This window comes from Buteo buteo, chromosome 2 (assembly GCF_964188355.1).
Source record: "Buteo buteo chromosome 2, bButBut1.hap1.1, whole genome shotgun sequence".
NCBI classification, from domain to species: domain Eukaryota; kingdom Metazoa; phylum Chordata; class Aves; order Accipitriformes; family Accipitridae; genus Buteo; species Buteo buteo.
In genome coordinates, this window is record NC_134172.1 from 69,789,149 (window position 1) to 69,808,935 (window position 19,787).

The 19,787-nt window shown below is 36.8% G+C and overlaps 1 protein-coding gene across 1 annotated transcript in view; it reads right to left on the minus strand.

Moving 5' to 3' along the window:
• SULF2 (sulfatase 2) overlaps positions 1-19,787 on the minus strand; it is a 166,184-nt gene that overhangs the window by 72,522 nt on the left and 73,875 nt on the right. The gene's annotated exons all lie outside the window — the stretch shown is intronic.

Here is a 19,787-nt window from a genome sequence, read left to right on the forward strand (position 1 = left end):
GGAACCGGCGAGGCCCCAGAGACAGCCCCCCTCAACGGGGAAAGGGCCGATGCCGAGCTGCCGCTGGGGGCACGAAGCCTTTATAAGCAAAGGGCGGTAGTCCACGGGGGTGTGGGGAGAGCGAATTCATTGCCCCTCGTCGTTTACGCTCTTCTTGTCTCCTATTGCTAGCGTTGGCCCGGCGCGGCTGACCTCCCCCTAAGCGCTGCTGGGCTGCGGAGGGAGGCGAGAGACTCCAAAGCGGGTGAGGGGCTGGGCTCTGCCTGGGGCCCTGCACCGGGACACCTGTGGCGGGAGAGCTTGACGACTTCTCATAGCGTGCTGGTAACGCGGACCCCATTCCACTTGTGCGGTTGAAATTAAAGGACTCAATATTCATTAGTAGTTAAGAAAAGCTTAACCAAGCTCTTCGAGGTAGGGACTGTGTCTGCAGCAGGAGCCATCTACACCGCTTGGAACCACTTATATTCTGCTCCTGGAATTTAATAGTGCTTGCATAAATATCTAAACGTAATACTTCCACTGGATTCTTTAAGAACCTCTTAAATACATATCTTTCAAAGATACTGGTACATTAATATGTCAACAGAATGTTGGAGTAAGACATTTTCTTCTAGCATTCCCATGTTGAGAGTGTCACACATGCAACACAGGTTACGTCAGAACTTCCTGACAGCTATTATTACATCTGATAGTTAATTATCCATGGAGTAGGCCACAGATCACAAATTCTAGTGTGGCTGTAAGTTTTTATTTTGGATTTGTATCTTTAAAATATGCATTAGAAAACATATGTCTGAAAACAAAAATAACTTTAAGCCACTATTTTTATCATAAAATGATGCTACAGTGAAAATGGTTTATGTGGTTGAAAATGGACAGGATATAGTTTTCCTGTGCAAGAAGAACAATCAATGGAAGAGGAGGAGTAAGAAACAGGTTAGAAAAAGAAGATTCTATCATTTCCCTACTCAAGTCAAAATACACACTTAAACAGATGCAGAGCCAGCGAGGAAATACGATGGTTCCTGAAAATGCTATAGGAAAATGACTAGCTGTAGTTTGAAGGAAAAAAGCCAGAGCAGAAGGGACTCACAAAAAGAACTATAGAGTTCTAGAAGTAAGTATTTTGAAAAGCAATGCAAGATCTATCTACATAAATACTTCCGTTCCACCTATGATTTATCTGGATTTTTGCTTTAAAACAAGCATTGCCTCCAATGACCTAATTTGGACTTTGCTGGAGAAGGCTAATGGTCTTGAAGCTTTTTTCATAGTTGGCTACATTCTTGGCTACACATACACTGACCCTAAATTAGCAAAAAGTGAAATGGCACAATTCCTCCCAATACAGCTATTTCACTGCTAAGGTACCAAGTGTGCTCCTATACTGGCAGGAATAAACAGTACAAGTGAAGCATTTTATGTCAGTACAACTGCGTCCACACTAGGGGCTGCAACAGTATAACTGTATTGGTATAAGTAAACCGCTCCCTAACAGCAGGTTACACTAACACAAAAGCTGTGTGTAAAACAGGAGCTACATCTTGCTAACATTTTGATAAAATTGTTATATCGCTTTCTGAGATAACATTTGACCTTTTTCTAGTGGCTTTCATCTCACAATAAAACAATTTACAGACAATTTTTACAACACACCTGTGAGCTATGATGTTCTGATTCTGCACATTTTAGATATTAATCAGTGTCAGATAAGGCAGCTGAGTCACCCAGAACCAAATAGACTTTCAGCAACAAGGCCAGGAACAGAACCAGGAACCCAGCATTCTGCTGTCCTAACCACAGGCCAACAGTTTGCCGTCTGCAATATACAATCTTTACAAACTATCTCTAAAGGGACTGCAAACAGTAACTACCAAGCCAAAAGAAAATACAAAGTTTGCTACACAGTGGTCCACATTTTACATTGGAGAAGAAAATGGACAAGCTCCCTGTTTAAAACATAATTTTTCTAGAGCACTGTAAATGGGATTTTTCATTATAAGACCTAATATAAAGCTACCTTGTGAATTTTCATTAATATAAACTACCAGCAACAAAGATGTACTAGTGACGTTAGTATAGCAATCTAAATTTGATTTAACATCACTGGAAAATCTGTCGCAATAGATTGCTCATTTCAACAAAAGGGTATATTCACCTCACAGTGAGTGCATGTAATTTCCATTAATGTTAATGGGAGTTATGCAAGTGCATTAAGAGGATAATATACCCCCTGGTCTGAGACAACCCTGCAAAGTGAAAGGTGCTTCCTCTTGAAGAGAATGGGGTTTCCATCTCATGCATTTCAAAAGAACTTGTTCTGGCACTGTTACAAAACAGGATGGATAACAACTATTATGCATACTTGGTGAATAGTTTCCAAAGTTAAAGCAGTTTAGTGATTTCAGCTAGTTTTCCTATTGCCAAAAATTTGAGGGATATAGATATATTTAAAACACTGTGGTTTATTTGAAGTCTAGAGCAACAAAATCATGTGAAATTACTGGTAAAACAAGAAGGTCTGAAAGCCTACTGGTGCAATGAGGAAGGAACTTTTTAGGTGTCTACTTTTTAAATAAAACAAACTCTTTCATTCACTACCTGGAAAAGGATTCCATTGGTATACATAGATCATCACAACGGATCAGGAGTTCAAAAGATAAAATGAAGAAACAAGATCACTCCCTTTCACTCCCACACCAGAGCTTTTTCACTGTGCATCACCAACTAAATTTCAGATTTCTCACAGTATGCCATTAAGCAGCTTTGAGTTATTTTAACTGTACCTCAAATAACAAGTGTTGCCTATTACCTAAATAATTTGTCTAAAAAAAAAATATGCCAGGATATACCTATTAAAATTAGGAGAAAATAGACATGCAGGCATTTCTTTAAATATCATCACACATCTATCTGCATCATTAGGCACATAAATCCCTCCAAAAATTTAATCTACAGTTTCTCTGTACACCTGACTTTCAAGTAGCTTAGCACAGAAAAATATATTGAACAATGCATGTTGGACTGTTAACTAAACTATGGATTTGCACATAAAGGGGAACCACTTTGATCCAGTTGGCAGGTAGCAGGGATCCACAACATTATCTTTTCATCAGTTCTGAGACAACAGCTGAAACTCAAGGGTGTAACAAGCACTCATGGGGAACTCACCCCCCAAAATGGAGCACAACAGGAAGAGCAGCATGTCAGCGACACAAAGAAGCAACTTCTGGGAAACAAGAAGACAGTCAGAGAGAGTCCAAGTCATTAAAAAACCACCCCAAAAATAGAAGATAGGCAACATGCTGCGCAAGGCATGTCTTTTTCACTGTTGCCAAATACATTGTGCTTTCAGAGCTCAAACATTGTTCTCTTCTCACATTACATGAAAGAGAAAAGAAGGGCTGGCTTTCACATTTTTACATACTTCAGTCAATGCCTTCCAACTCTGCTTCAGACTTGCTAATCCTTATAGTAACTCATCATATGTAAACCTCTCAAACCATTAGTCATTTTGATTTCCCCTCTCTGCTTTTATATTTTTTAATGTATACACACATGCTCTGAGACCTAGAAATAAAGCCAGCAACAGAACATGAGTCTGATCTCCCTTGCTTTTCCTCAGTGTAATTTATTACAGTAATCAGTCCAGGCTTATACCAATTACACTGGTCAGAGCCCTTATGGCAGTACGGAGTTTAATTTTTTACTTCTTTAAACAACTGCATTTCAGTTGCATAAAATGTGTAAATACTGCTTCAACAACAAATCAGAATGCTATTAGAAGGCATAAACAGCACAATGTGGTCCACTCCTTGATACCTCACATCGCATGCATTTTATGCCACAGACTCCAGATCAATATGATTTTGTGGGCAATTGCTCCACTCTTATCTTTTAAAGTCAAGTTGCACTTTCTATAAATATGCAATCACTTTATGCGGGAAAACGGTGTATATGTTTTGAGGTACTGCGAAAATGGAAAAGGGGAACACAGCCAAGAAAAGAAAGGAGAAGGGAAAAATTCACCTTGCTTGATTGATCCAAATGCTAAGCAAAGAAATGCATTATACTCTTCTGGGTGAAAAAATAAAGATTAAGTATAGTACACTGTATGAATTTAGTTACAACTATGAGTTTACAATGTGTCAAGGCTTAAACTAGTTCTAGTTTAAGACTAATCAAATGAATTTTGATCATAACACACAACAGTGGATGCAAGTTACTTAGCAAAACACTGAAGCAGCAAAGATGATGGGAAAGTTGTAACAGTAACAAAAATAATACCCCAGTGCACTGACAAAAGTGATAGCTTATCTATTTGGACAACAAACCCAAACCAAATCTTTCCTGGAAAGCCAAGCAGAAATTCATAAGAAAACACTATTAGAATGATCCTGAAGTTCACATACAAAATTAATATATGTGTTCTAAGCATTAATATAATTAATAAGGCTCAAAGATGCATCTGAAGATCTATACAGAGGATGCAAATTCAATGAACTACTGTTGGTCTCACACAGCCCATATAAATTAGAAAAGAGAACAGTTGTGAAAAAAGCAGGCCTCCTTTTTCCGCATTTATAAATTACCCTTAGAATAGCTGCATGTAAACCAGCAATGATTTAATAATTTATTTTAATAAAGAACTTTTCTTTTCATAAAGAATGCAGAATTTTTTTGTACTTCCTGATCTAATTTTCCCTTGTAGGCTTTCAACACATTTTAGTACGATGCTCAGGCTGCCTCCTGTTCTGATAGCTGGATATTGAAAATGTATGGATATGGAGCAATGGGACAAACAATGTATTCAATTGATTATTAACTAATGATTAGTTGCAATCTCAGCATAAGTCAGTATGTGATGCAAAATGTGAAAGACTATTATATTCACTTTTACTAAAACTTCTCTTAGAAGTCAATAACCATTGCCCTTATTAAATAACATTTCCTAAGAAAATAGTAAAGTATGTAACAATTAAATACTTGGTGCCTATCTAAAACCAACTATGCTCTGATTTGAAAGTATTAGAACAGGAAAAATGTATAATCAACTGATACCAGATAGATAGAGCAGCAGGCCTCACCTTAATGTAACACTACAATGGTCACTTTTTCTGTGGCCCACCGTGCATTTAATGTTAGTCAAGGATCTATCTGCATGACCACATTATCTCCATCTATCTCCAGTAGAGCACTCCTGGCACCCTGAATGGTCACTGTCATGTCCTGCCTCTCAATAGCTCCTCAAATTGGAGCAGGTATCCAGTGTACGTTATATACTCTTTGCCATATAAAGGTTTGGGTTGCGGTTTTTAGGTTCAGATGAATTTGCTGCACCTACAGCAGAAGTACCTTTGCTTACAAAGGCCTATTCTGTAGGCACAAAATCCAGAGGGATGCAACTGGACTTCACCACCATTAGGAAAGCTACAGCTTACTGTTTACTTACTCTGCTTTTTATTATGTCTTCTAATTATTACTGTTTAGCTATTCTCCCTCTCTACTGCGAATAATTTTAATAATAATATAGATATCTGGATCTGAATATTTATATATTCTAAGCTGGACTTCAATTGCACAATTTTAAGAAATATTAGGAGAGCAAATTACACAATTGCCAGCATTTTGCACACACAAAGAAGGCTAAGTCATTTTCTTATTCGGTTGCCTCAATAGCACAAGTGAGGCGAAGCTTATGGTGGGATGTGATACCTGTTATTAGATCAACTGCTACACGTGGGAAGGAACAGACACACCCTCAGGTATATCAAGCACTTCTTGAAGTCTGAAATAGAAACAGCAATCTTCAAAGCTAAACTGCTCTGAGTTTAACTAATGTGTTAATCAAGCCATCTGAAAGTAAAGTAGCTCATATCTCTGATATAGGGAGGCTTGCTAACAAAGAAAGAGGAGACATAGCTTGACCTATTAAAACAAAGTAGTAACTCATCTCCTGAAAAACATAGACTTATTACTGAGGTGGGAATACAAGAGAAATCAGAAGAGAGGTTAAGAAAATTATAATACCTATAAAACCAGTATCTCTAACGAGTCCATAATTTTTACTTTTTAACAGAGTCATGAATTTTAATATTGAAGCATATCTTTTGAAGGTGCTTTGTAGATGTCCCTTGGGGGTCAGGACTGATTCATCAGAGATGGAGTGGTTACTTTATGAGAAATGTTCACCTACCAGTCATTGGCATCTCTCACTTATTGATCATCTGCAAGGACCTTGGGGGTTTCTTGACTCACTTTCTGTAAGGTCATTTGGTGGGTTTGGTTATGCAGGTTATTTCCTCTGGGGACTACAGAGATGTATCAGCAAGTAGATATGCAGTTTTGAAAGTGTTATGGTAGCTTCATTATTCTCAGTACAGGTAACATGCAGTCATTTGAAAGATTTAATGCATATGTTATGAATTCTTAAAATACAAATTATTATATTTTGAAAAAGTTGCTTTTTAATTACAAATCAACAATTTCTCCCCCCCCCCCCCAAGTCCCAAGGGCAGAGATTATTTATATAATGTCTAAAGGACACTAAAGCCATCCAAATGCTTTCTACTGCATTCAAAACAATGAGAAAAATACTGAAACAGAAACATGTCCCGCCCCTGCTAAAGAATGCTTTACTTTCATTTCCAGAAAGTTAAAAATAAAGTTGAATCTACATGTGAGCTTTAGCATCACTCCTCTACCTTTAGAGTTTGCAATCTCCTATAATGAAGTGACAATTAAGATTCCTGCATGCAAGAAAACCCAGATCATGACTACAATACTATACTATTAAGAGCTACTGAGTCAGTGATGTCTGAAATGTGCTTTGCAAACCTGTTTCTTCCTCTTCTCATCTTTTGTGTTAAATTTCTTTTTAATACATTTGTATAAATAGATCTGATTTTTATTCATCTTTCAAAAATTTCAGGCTGATTATAGAGTTGTCTAAAGCGCTAAAAATAAGTCTTCAGCTACTGTCTGTGTTCAGAGTCCTGTGCAATTAGATCCTTCTTTCATACTTTATATAACAAGATAAAAGATTTCAATTCTGTAATCTGACTAGGATTCTGGTCTTCCACCCAATTATCTTAGTTTCAACCTTTTATTTTCTTTCTATCACATAAATACCCATTTCAGGTGATTTATATCTATGTTTTCTTCATGTGTACAGCATATTACAAGATCCAACTGAGCCACATTGCTATTCAATAACATAATCATAATTTCTCTTTTCATTTGAGAAAAATACGTCGCTCTATTTCATTTTCTCTAGGTTCACAAGCAGCATCCTCTCTATTTGCCATTTAAACCTCTCCTAACTCTTCATCATTGTAGGAGCATCACTGGCTACAGCTGTATTTGGCATAGAACAAATTGAGCCTGATTGGTCCCTCTAAACATTGTTTTGTTTTTTTATTTTTTTATTTTTAAACATCACAGCTGCCCTTTCTGGCTTAGGATACATATTATTTCTGATTTCAAACATTCCTTGAAAATTATGTCTGATCCTGAATTCAGAGAGAATTTTATTACTAACTTTAGTAGAAGCACAGTCTATATTTCTATCACTGCAAAGCTTCTGCATTACCAGTGAGCAGCAAATTACAAGTCAGATATCTTACACACAGTAAGTCTTATTTACATACCTAAAATGGAGTGAACTGATTTTTCAGGAGTGGTTAGCACCCACAGGAAACAGTTCTGAAAATTTATGTAGCTTTCCTTAGGTCCTGAAATTGTAGCTGAACACTCTTGGCAATGCAACCTTTTTATTTGTACTTTAGTTAGCTTTACATTATTTGCATGCCTCATCACTCTCATGGTTGATTACAGTAATAATTCTTGAGAAACTTGCTGGTCCCAAAGTGTAACAGAGATCAACTACCTCCCCTGCCAAATTGGAGTGTCTGACATGAGAATATCTGAGTGTATTTCTTCAGGAATTGAAGAGACTATTTTTCAAGACAAGACTGGATGCTCTTAGTTGGAAAAAGTCCTTGCCAGACACTGAAAAGTTGATATGTAAATTGTAGATGCAGAGCAAATTGTTAAAATGAGATTTTAAACTCAAAATCTATTTTTTCAGATTTGGCTGTTAGGTTTTTCCTGAATAAAACCATGTAGCATCAGCAAAAAGCTCCTGGAGGTACCTATCAAGTCACCACGCAGATTTCTAGTAATAACAGTGGTAAAACCAAAAAAATTAACTACTATCCTTCAAGTATGAATGATGGTAGAGCGCCAATCAATATTTATAGTTCAGTATTAAAATGTTTTGAATTTTGTTTACTAGCAAAGAAATAGGTCAAGACAAACTTCAGGCTTAATCATTTCCAGCTGAATAGATTTTAAAAAGGCCAAAATCTTTCATGAAGTGGAATGTTTTACCCCAGGAGCTCTGGCTGTAGTAGTATGTAATCCCAAGGCGGATTTCCTACTCACCAGCAGATTTTTGGCTTGCATATTTCTAAATGCACACAAGATCACACACCAAATTTTGTTCTGACATGCATCAGTTTAATACAAAGTAACTGAAATAGCCTAGTGTATTTTACCAAGAAGAAAGTATTTTAAGTGAACAAAAAAAAATATTTCACCAAAAGCACCGTGACACACTTGCTAAATGAGAATCTATTCAATACTCCCAGTTTTATGATTAAAACCTCTAAAATGCCTAGAGCAATTTTAATTTTTTAAAAACTATCTTGGGCATAAAATTCTTGCAAAACATGGTGGTTCCAATATCTAGGATATGGAAAGAGGAGAAATATATGCAAATAATATCCCAGTCTCAGGCTCATCAAGTCAAAATCAAAATGAGTTATATCAGGTAGCACCTGTTTAGAATGCTTGCTTTTAAATGCTGCATGAATTAGTAGATATTTGAAACTTAAAGCAGTGTGTTATCTGCCAGAAGGAAGCTGGTAACACTTCAAATGCTCACAACAATGGAAAACATGTTAATCTTTTATGGCCAGTAACATCTCTTAAAATAATAATACCCCCCCCCCCAATATCTCTTAAAAATCATCTTTATTTGAACCACACTAAAACTGAATGATAAGAAGTTAGAAGTAATATTTCATCTCCTTGCACAGATCTTTCAACATATTGTTTATGCCCTACAAAGAGACTGTGAAAGACTTTTCACCAACAATTGGGATAAAATGTCTCAAAATATAACATGTTTATTTTTACTTATTTTTTTAATGTAGACCGATATCTAGTCTATTAAAATTCAAAACAGTCAAAAGGAAAAGCACCCAAATAATCTTTCAAAATATGGAAATAATTCTGTTTAAAAATAGTACGCACAAAGAAAAAAAGGTAGCATTTTGAAAGTGTTCTTAGATTTCAGTCAGCAATTTGTCAAAACCAGCCTGAAAAGCACAGAGATGAATGACATATATTCATTTGATATATTCAGCTGCAGTTTTTAAAGACAAAAATATTAAGGTTGGAACCTTCTCCTCCCAGCTAACTCCTCCTCCTGCTCCTCCCCCACCTGATAATTCCCCTTTCTCATCCCACTGCTATAGATATGCCTAAAATAAACCCTTGGATCCAAACTCCAGATAGACAAGGGCCAGAATTTGTAGTTTGCAGCTTTTCCTAAAAACCAGCCAATTCCACACACCTTAAAAAAAAAAGCTCCCACTTGGAATTCAAATCACTAAGGTTAGTATTGTTCTAGAGCTGTTTTGGTTTGGTGGTGGGAGTTTTTTTCTGCTATGTGGCACGAGTTTTTGACCATGAATTTTAGTTTAGAACAAGGTTTTTGGGCTGAGCCTCTTCCTTTGCAGTTCAGTGTAAATTCAGCCTATATCAGTATATGAACTGCGCATACCAATCATCCGGAACAAGCCCATGCAGAATTACCTGGATGAATCCAGGTACTTTAAAAGAAATTCTGCAGAAAGAAACAACAGGAAAGCTATTCCAGAGTTACTGCTACAGACTGCCAGATCTGAGTATAAGGTGTGAACGACCAGCCATTTCCCACTGTATTTGATCTTTTGCAATTCAAACTCTAAGCCCGCTCTTTGGCTGACACTGCAGAACAATAAGATGACAACTGCATCAGGACACTACATTATCATATGGCAGTGTAGTTCAGATCTGAGGTAATTTTGCAGTGAAATTAAACTTGACTATCTTTGGCTTTTTGTAGATGAAAATATAAAAGTTATAATTCTGTTAAGATTTTTAGCTTAACTGGTTCTGCATATCTTACATTCTCTAATAGTAGCTTCTTACCTATCGCTTTTCATAATTAGATCTCGAAGGGTTTTACAAATTAGGTATTGAATATTTGTTATATTGATTGAGAAACTGAACTGTAGAAGGGTAAAATGGCTTACTCAAGGTCAATTCAACAGGTCAGTGATCCATCTAGGAAAAGACATCCTGGGCTCCAAAACACTGTTCTATTTGCCAGGTTAGCAGCTTCCAACTTGAAGCCCACGGACCTCTAGGGCTCTGCAGATTAAATCTCTAGGCTACATAATATGTAATCATTTGCTTTGCTTACCATAGTTTATATATGTGCATCAGAACATATGAACTATCCCGTGCTAACAGCTCTCCTTGATACTCCAGCACATGGAAGATCTTTCAGATTAGTGTTGCCAATGAAGGTCTCGGACAACTATGCTCTGAACTGTCGCCCGCTTAGATAACTAGAGCAATAATGTAGGGCCATAGACAATACACACTCAAATAATGCTATTGAGAAGCAAGCATATGAGGACCACCCTGTACTCTGGAGAAGCCTACAGGGCAAACAAGTTACTATGTGTGTGTACATGCATCTATTGAGTGTCAACTAAGGTATGCTCCAGCACTTACTGCAGTGGGCAATATGCACATATGTTTCTGGGGTGCAGGATGAAGCAGAAGAGGGGGAGAGGGAGAAGGACAAGGGGAATGGTGGGGTACAATGTCAGAGGAGGTAACAACCTTCCCATGCAACACACAGACATATACACCAACTGGTGTTAAATTAAAACAGAAACAGTCCTTAATGCAACCTTAGTAAAGCAGTTCATACTTTCCATATCTGGTATTCTGGACTGTCTGAAGACTCAGGTATACACATCCATATTGATGACAATGCTCAAGTGCTCAATTGCTCAAGAACCATGAAGTAAGCAGTTAGAACAGGAAGTCTCAAAGAATAAGTAAATAACTAGGATTCTGATAGAATCACATAACTTCAGTTACTTATAATTTATCCATGCCCTGTCCAATTTGTGAGGAAAAAAAGGCAAGTAGGAAAACACCAATGTATTTACGATGGAAAGTCATGATTCAGGATCTTGCCAAAACAGTCAATAGGCTGTCTGTTTACTTTGATCCCCTAAGGATCTGTACTGATTTTGGCTGGGATATAGTTAATTGTCTTCAGGGTAGCTAATATGATTCTATGTTTTAGATTTGTGATTAAAACAAGTGTTTACAATACACTGACGTTTCAGTTATTGCTGAGCAGTGCTTACATAGCATCAAGGCCTTTTCTGCTTCTCACGCTGTCCTGCCAGAGAGCAGGCTTGGGGAGGGGCAGGACACAGCCAGGACAGCTGACCCCAACTAACCAAAGGCATATTCCATACCATATGACATCATGCTCAGCAGTAAAAAGCTGGGGGAAGAAGGAGGAAAGAAGGATATTTGGAGTTATGGCGTTTGTCTTCCCAAGTAACCATTACGCGTGATGGAGCCCTGCTTTCCTCGAGATGGCTGAAGACCTGCCTGCCGATGGGAAGCAGTGAATGAATTCCTTGTTTTGCTTTGCTAGTGACGTAGATTTTGCTTTACCTATTAAATTGTCTTTATTTCAACCCACAAGTTTTTGCTTTTTTACCTTTCTCACTCTCTCCCCTATCCCACTGCAGGGGAATGAGCAAGTGGCTGTGTGGGGCTTAGCTGCCTGCTGGGGTTAAGCCACAACAGGATCACAGACACCAAGCCCAAGAACAAAAAAAGATGGAAAAAAATTTGCAGCTGAGTGCTCAAGATCCAGAAGAAAATACCATGTTCCAGCTGAGTCCCTTTCATCAGTCCTTAACTGATGCCTCTGCTGTAAGAGATTTTGAGAGACTAAAACGTTTATTAAAACTTAAGCATAATGCAGATTTGTCTGTTGCAGAGTTGATAATAGGCAATGGTGATAACTCTCAAAATTTGCATAGCTATACTAGTTTGTACCTAACTACAAACTGCCTTGAGGATGCTGACATACGTGTCATGCACTCTTTCTTCAAATCATTGAGACACTCCACTTCCGCTAACAGCATCTGAAGTTAGAAAGCACTGCTCATCAGTTCTTACCCTGTGATCAAATTTGAACATCAGAGAAACCTCAAGGGCTTGTTTTGACTTTTGAAAACACTTCTTTCTTAGACTAGAGCCTTTTTCTTCAAGAAGCACATCTTTCCTTCCCTTCTCAACAATCTCTGCAAGTTCTAATTTTCCACACACATTCCCAGTTGTGAGCACGTGGCTGACAAATCTAGAGGTACAAACCACAAGCTGAGTGCTAGAAAACTCTTTGCTGCTGGAACCATGATTAAAAAAAAAAAAATTATACTGAATTTTTAGGAAGGCCTGAATGGACCAAACCAATAACAAAAGGGCTGACTTTAAGCCATTCTGCTAGTTCAGACATGTTAAAAAATGTTGTTGGGGTAACTTCATTCCTTGTGCTAGATCAGGTGTCACTTCTCCCATAGTTCACCAGAATAAATCATGAGCTTGGTTCAGTCTGGCAAAAAGACAGATCTAAATCTAGTTTATACTTCCAGATAATCCAGTACTGCACAGATCTAATCTTAATGACCACAAATGCAATCTGCAAATGTTATTCTCCTTGCTTTAAAACAGAGTTAGGTAGTAGGAGTGTTAACATTTGCTTATCAAACCTAAACACAAGTCAAAGAAACTGAAACTCTCTATTTAGCAGGCTGTGTTACAAAGCAGGAGCTCCTCAAACCTTTTATGACAGTAATCTCATAGTAAGCCTTCTCAAAAAGTTTATAGAAGATATTTCTCTTCTTTCAGTTTGCAATGTGCTGATCTCCTTATCCTCTCACTGGTAAGTCTGACAAAAATGAATTCAGAGAAAAGTTCATTAGACCTGCCCCAGTGACTATAACAGTGATGAACTAAGGTAAACTAGAAGCTTAAGTTTCTTAGTAGCTTGATCAGTTTAATGGAAAGTAACAATTAAATACTGTAGCAAATAGTTATAGCACGGACACAGATACTATTAGCTGAAGTTGGATTTTTAAACCTTAAGTAACATCAGAAGCAGCTAGACTAAGTAAGATACATATCAGTCCCTGACTCTCGCCTTTCCATGTCAGCTCTGTAACATAAACAATGTTATCTCAGTGATTCTCCCCATACCACTTTTACTGAAATAGACAACATCATATAAATAGTCCAACTACACTGGTCTGAGGCAGTGTACGTGAAATTGTAGTTTATGTTTAGCAGCACTATTATGTAAGAGTAGAATAACCAACCTCTTCAATTTTTACAACCTGAAGTGTATTGCATTTAAAAATAGTCTTACAGGTCATTCTACATCTGTGTTTATATGATGACAAATTCTTCTGTAATTTCAGCATTGAAATATTTTGTCCCCATTCTGACACATTATCGTAAAGTCTAAGGATTACAGTAAGGATGGCTATTCCTAGGGGCATAATATTAGCTGCATAGGAGATTGATGTTGGTAGCTACAATGAAGCATAACAGCACTATCTCTGCAGATAACAGAGCATTAGAAGTTCTCTTACTGACCTACAGCTCTAAAAATAAATGCTGAGTGACTTGAATAGCTTTGCAGCAGCTCGTAAGTTAAAAAGATTGAACTACAATAGACAAATTAAATACAGCATTGTGAATTCTTCAGGTCCAATTAAAATGTGTATAATTTGAAGCTTGCATTTTCACATACTTTTGTACATACTGATACTCAGACAATACTGCAATTCAATATTAAACACACATATGAAGCTACACGATAAACACAGGTAACACTCAAGTCTCATACTATCTTGATTTCAATGAAGAAATGTTTTTCAAAAATTTGGACAATGCTCCCATGCATTTAGCAACTATTAAATTTTAATAACTCCATAAATCAATTGTGATACATCCTGAAAAGCTTTTAAATACTCTCCAGCATTGTTGATATTTACAACTTTATTAATACTTCTTTTTACCTTTTCTGACTTAGTAGTACACATGGGAAGAGTCTTACCATGACTTACCACAAAGGTCAAGCAGATTATTAAGTAACTAATTCTGGGGAATTGGATGAAGTCTGAGTGGGTGCCTCAGTGAGCATCTTCAAGCAGGAAGATATGTTTTTATTATGATTTTAAATTATTGCTTCAGATGTTTATGACCACAAAAGGCACCTTGTTCTCCCAGTACTCTTCTAGAATAGTCAAAAGTAACAGAAAGCAACAATCAAATCTGAGAAACGGCACAGTAACACAAAGCAATTTTCAAAGTTGATAGCTACTAGTAATACACAGAACATCAAATTGTTTTCATCTCCCTCTTAGAAAGCTTCCTTAAAAAATTAGACCTGCAGATGTAAGATATTTCATACCACTATAATGTGCACTACCATTCAGCTCACACTTTACCTCCTTGTCACATCTACTTTCCCATAGTTCAGAAATTCTTCGGGATGCAGTCTGACTATCTGGTACTGGACCCATTCCCTCAGTTGGTCTACAGACAGTGGGAAAACAGCATGTTCTAACATAGAAGGCAAGCAATTGCAACAGGAAAACCAGGCTGAAAAAAGAAATAAGTATTCCTAGACAGAGAAGTCAACTAGACCTAGGTAAGTAAATATTCCTAGGAAGAAAAGACAACTAGATCTAGATAAGTAGGTAGAGGAAGTAGTTTATAGCCTGAGTTTCCTCCCTCCAGTTAGTCATCCTCCTTAATTCAGTCAGCTGAAATAATATGTATGATTAAAAATTTTCTGTGAAAGGAAGAGGTTAGGAAAATAGTGTCAAATACACGCTCCATGGTTTTAGACTACAGAGAACGTACTTAAAAGAAAATGAATGGAATACTAAAGTGTCATCTTAGTTTACACCTGCCTATACTGCTGCCAGTATTTCTTCATATACTTCATACACAGCAGAAAACTCACAAAATCTTCTCTGCCCACCTGATGTGATCTTGCCAATACAAAAGTATTACATAGTGGCATCTAAATAGTGACTTACTATGTTCTGTCAGCAAAGTTTTTAAAGAAGCTCTACTATAGAAGTTCATAAGTAAGATTCAGTGTCTTTATCAACAGTTTCAGGGGCAAACAGGAAAAAAAAAAATGAGGCAAAAATTTGGAGTCTCAAAATTCTAAAGCTCTGGTCCCCAACAAACCATTTTAAGCATATAAAGAGACATGGGCAGTGGAGACTAACCTAAGGCTTTCAAGTTTGACAATTTCAAATTCATTCTCAGAAATTACACAGTTCTGCTCATTTACCAGTTAGCTAAGAAACCCAGTTATCAGTCTTGGTATTCTTGTGACTGACCACTCTTACCCTAATTTTTTCAGGGGAGTCATCTGTTCAAAATCACAGTGTGATTCATTAGAAAGCAGCAATATGTGACCTCTACTTTCAGTAGCTACGTAACAGGGTGCAAAACATTTGCATGTAATGCTGTCCATCTCATTTTACATATGTACCAATATAAATAATTATATACATGCAGAGCATCAGGGAACAAGCTTCAAGAATTCCCGATTCCTCTTATTTTTCTGACAAAACCTTTCCCTCATGAAAAAAATCCAAATCACACCTTCATTAAGAACAAAGCACATGTCAAACTTCTTTTTTTTATAATAAAATTCTCATCCAATGTATCTGTAAACCAAAAAACAAATCTACAGAGGATTGTACTGCACATCCACTTCCCTACATAAACTGAGGATGAACAAGAGAATTTACCTAAAGGACAACTGTTACTTATGTGACAACATACTGCAAGATACTAAGACATTATGCTGATCTGAATGGTATAAGAATCAAACAGGAACAGAATGGTTTCAACACTTTGAAAAGCCGTTCCAAAATTTGAGTCACCTAAGGTCAGCAAACCTGATGGCTACCAGGCTTGCTGTATTCTGGGATATGACAAATGATCTCATCTTTCCAACACACTTGCTCCAGCTTTCTAGACAAGTCATAAATTTACAGTACACCCCAAATTGGTGCACTGTCTGTTAGCAGCACAAAGCTCATATCAACTCTGTTTCCCCTGATGTCCTCTCATCTTTATCTGTCAAAGCAAAAGCCTTATCAGAATGCCTTCACAAGCATTTATCCTTATTTAGTTAGGTACTTTCACATTTTCCCCTCTATTCTTATTCTTCAGTTCTGTTCTGCTTTGGTTGTTCTCCAGCATATTTGGTACACTGCAAATACTTAGACAGAGTATACTGAATCTATGAACTTTCACCTTAAAAAAAGATGGAAGGAAAAAAAAGTATACTACACAGAGCCCACATTGTGTTAGCTCATATTCTTCCAGTCAGACCTTAATTCAAATTACAGCATTTTAGGAAACACTAGCTTATGGTTTCTGAATAGTTGATTGTCACTCACCTAATATGAAAAACTGTGTGCCATCCTAAGTACCTTTTTCCTTTATAAAAATACTTTTCTTTATTATACATTAATGTAAGTCATTTTTTAAATGAACTACATACCTAATCCCTAGAATACAAGATTTCCTCCTCATTCATATGCATTGTACTTCAAAACTAAGCAAATTTCAAGCCTTTGATACTGCTTGCACTATTGCTTGAAGAAAAGGCCCAACCACTTGATTTCCAAACTAAGCAGCACCTGAAAAGTAAAAAACATAATAGAAGGTACTTTTAACATATAACAGAATTCAAGCAGTAAGGCTGTAACTAGTATTTTATTCTAAGATCTGTAGAGCTTAGCACACAAAGTTTGATTGCATACAGGAATCTGCTCACCTAAATATCTGCCAGTAGAAAAGGTGTTAAAATGAAAGCCATTCTAATGCTTACGGCAGCAGCATATATTCATCACAGCAACACACTCTCCTTAGTATGACTTTAGGAAGACCAAATAATGGTTATTGACATTTCTAACAATGAAAACTTTGAAGTTCTATTTATGTTCATATATTCTCCACTTATGCACTAAATACAATAGGGTTTACCCATGCAAGCTCCTTGGACAAACCTAAATGAACAGCATGACCAAGCGGATAGGGTTATACTATTATTTTAAATGGTAATAAACCCAACCAGGTTATATTTGGTAAGCAGTATATGCTGCTGGGTCCTTTCCTTAATGATTCTCACCAGGATAAGATGCCAGGCATACAGTTTTCTGCTCTAACACTAGGAAGCATATCCACTGTACATCTGTAGCACTTTTTTGTGTTTCAGTTACCACTGCTGTTCATTTAGGTCACAAGATACAACATTGTGTTTTTAGAGCTGAAGGTTATTTCTTTAGGTAGGTGGATAGCTAGATGTAAGTACAGGTTGCAAATGCACTTTCTACTTTAGAAGCAGCTTAATGTGAGTATACATGGGTGCATGTGTCTGAACTGATGCAAAACTGGGAATTAAAAAATCCTCTTGAAATCCTGTACATCTCTTGTGAAGTTAAAAAAAAAGAAAGTGAGTCATAGCTTGTCCTGTGAACCTCTCCAGGAACGAATATCATCACATACTGCACTGTCTGAGGGAAAAATATGGCATCTACAAGACTGTTTTGAGTTTTCAAAGGAAATATGTCCTGACAAGCTCAATAAATGAGCCAAAGTTTATATGCAAGATATTCTGTGAAACTCTAGCTTGGAAAATTCCAGCACAGAAGAAATGAACCCTTTAGCAAAACTGTTCATTTCTAAAACAAATAAATAGGAAAAAAACCAAGAGGGACAAATGACAAAACAGCCAGGTTTATGTATTTAAGAAACAGATATTAAAAAAAAAAAAAAAAAGGAAAGTTTTGAGAGTCATCTTTTTCTTAAGCACCTTAAGGAGGAAAGCTTTTTATTTCAAAGAATCACAGAGTAAGTGCCAATGTTTCTTTAAAGGAATGAGCCTGGTATTGCATATTTATCATGCACTCTAGGGAGTTGCATGGCGAATACATGCCAGATATTTTAGAGAAAAGATACTAATCTGTTTATACTCCTATAAACCATGCTGCTGTGAGCAGGCATAACAGCAGGCATAGTACATATACTGGCCTTATGAGGCAACTATGAAGCCCTACATGATAGACTATTGTCCATACTCTGACTTAGCAAATTCTTTTTATATATTGACTACTTCATTATTTTCTTGGTACATCTATAATCAGGAGTCTTGTTATCTTAAAAGAAAAAAGAAAACACAGTGGAAGCCTTGTTAGGGGGTTGGTTTATGTAGAAAGCCACATAGAAAGCAGATAATTCAGTCTACATCGTTTGTCCTCCAGCCTCACACTTATTGTTTGTAATCAAATTAGATGAGAGCAGAGGCTGCATTGTATTATGCATTTCTGTGGGACTTGGCATCCTGAAGCCTTAATTAAAATACATTCTCTTTTGGCTCTTCTGATATATAAATTCATCATTTAGAAGATAAAATACTACAAAAAATCCTAACAGCTGTAAGGTGTAATGCACCTGCAAACAAAAATACCCATTTCAAATACCCTTTGAAATGTACTGGTATTTTTTAGAGTGGAGTCCGATAGGACAGGCTTGCATTTTTGTACATACCTGTCATTTCCAACAGCAGTCACTGTTACCCTAACTGAATCAACTCCTTCATTCCTCATCAATGCACACTTTTGTCTGTGAAGTATGAGGCTGTTTTCATGATTTATTTATTTTAAGTCATTTGGTAGTAGCTAGAAAGTCAATAGGTGCATGTTAAAATGATTTTTCTTAATTATTTAAGGCTTCAGAAGATTTTTTTTAAAAAATCTTAACATGAATTGAGCATTCACTAAATAATGCTCAAAGAATAAGAACGCCTACAGTCTTTTTAAAAATAAATCAGGGACCTGACAAGCTAACTTTGAGAATAACCATCAGAATAACTAAGATTCCTAGGAACGGTCTGCCCTTCCTGATACAGGTTCCTCCTGTTGCATATTGAGTAAAAACCATTGATATTGGTGCACTGACACTGACAGATAAGCAACAATGAAGATGTATCGCCACCCTCTTCTAGCCTTTGGAGTTGAAATAATGTCCATTGTGTGATTAATGGATGCTGCATTTGTGAAAAGGTGCTGTTATCATTAAGGATTTCTGAAACAATGTCTGTTCCAACATGTTTTTAATGCAGCTGAGGTCAGCACTTAACGATGTCAGCTGAACACTAGGAACTCCTGAAGCAGCTTCTGAGAGACAAACAGTAGTGAAGATCCAGTTGACATTCAACAGCAAAAGGCATCTAGCTTGGAACTGTAACTCTTTTCCTGGTTTTGAATGTGTGTGCAAATCAGTAAAACAATATGATGAACTGAAATGAAGTTGGCTCATAAAGAATACACAGAGTGAGACAATTCTAGTAAGATGAGATAAATAAGTTGTTATTGAGTAAATAAAATGTTATTGCCTAGGAGGACAGAGCAGCATAAACTGATCAAACGCTCATTCCGCTCCACAGAGAAATACATTAATACAAACCCTTGTCAATCAGAAGTTCCAGAAGTTTTATTCCAGATGAGCTGATCAACAATGTTTAAAGAATG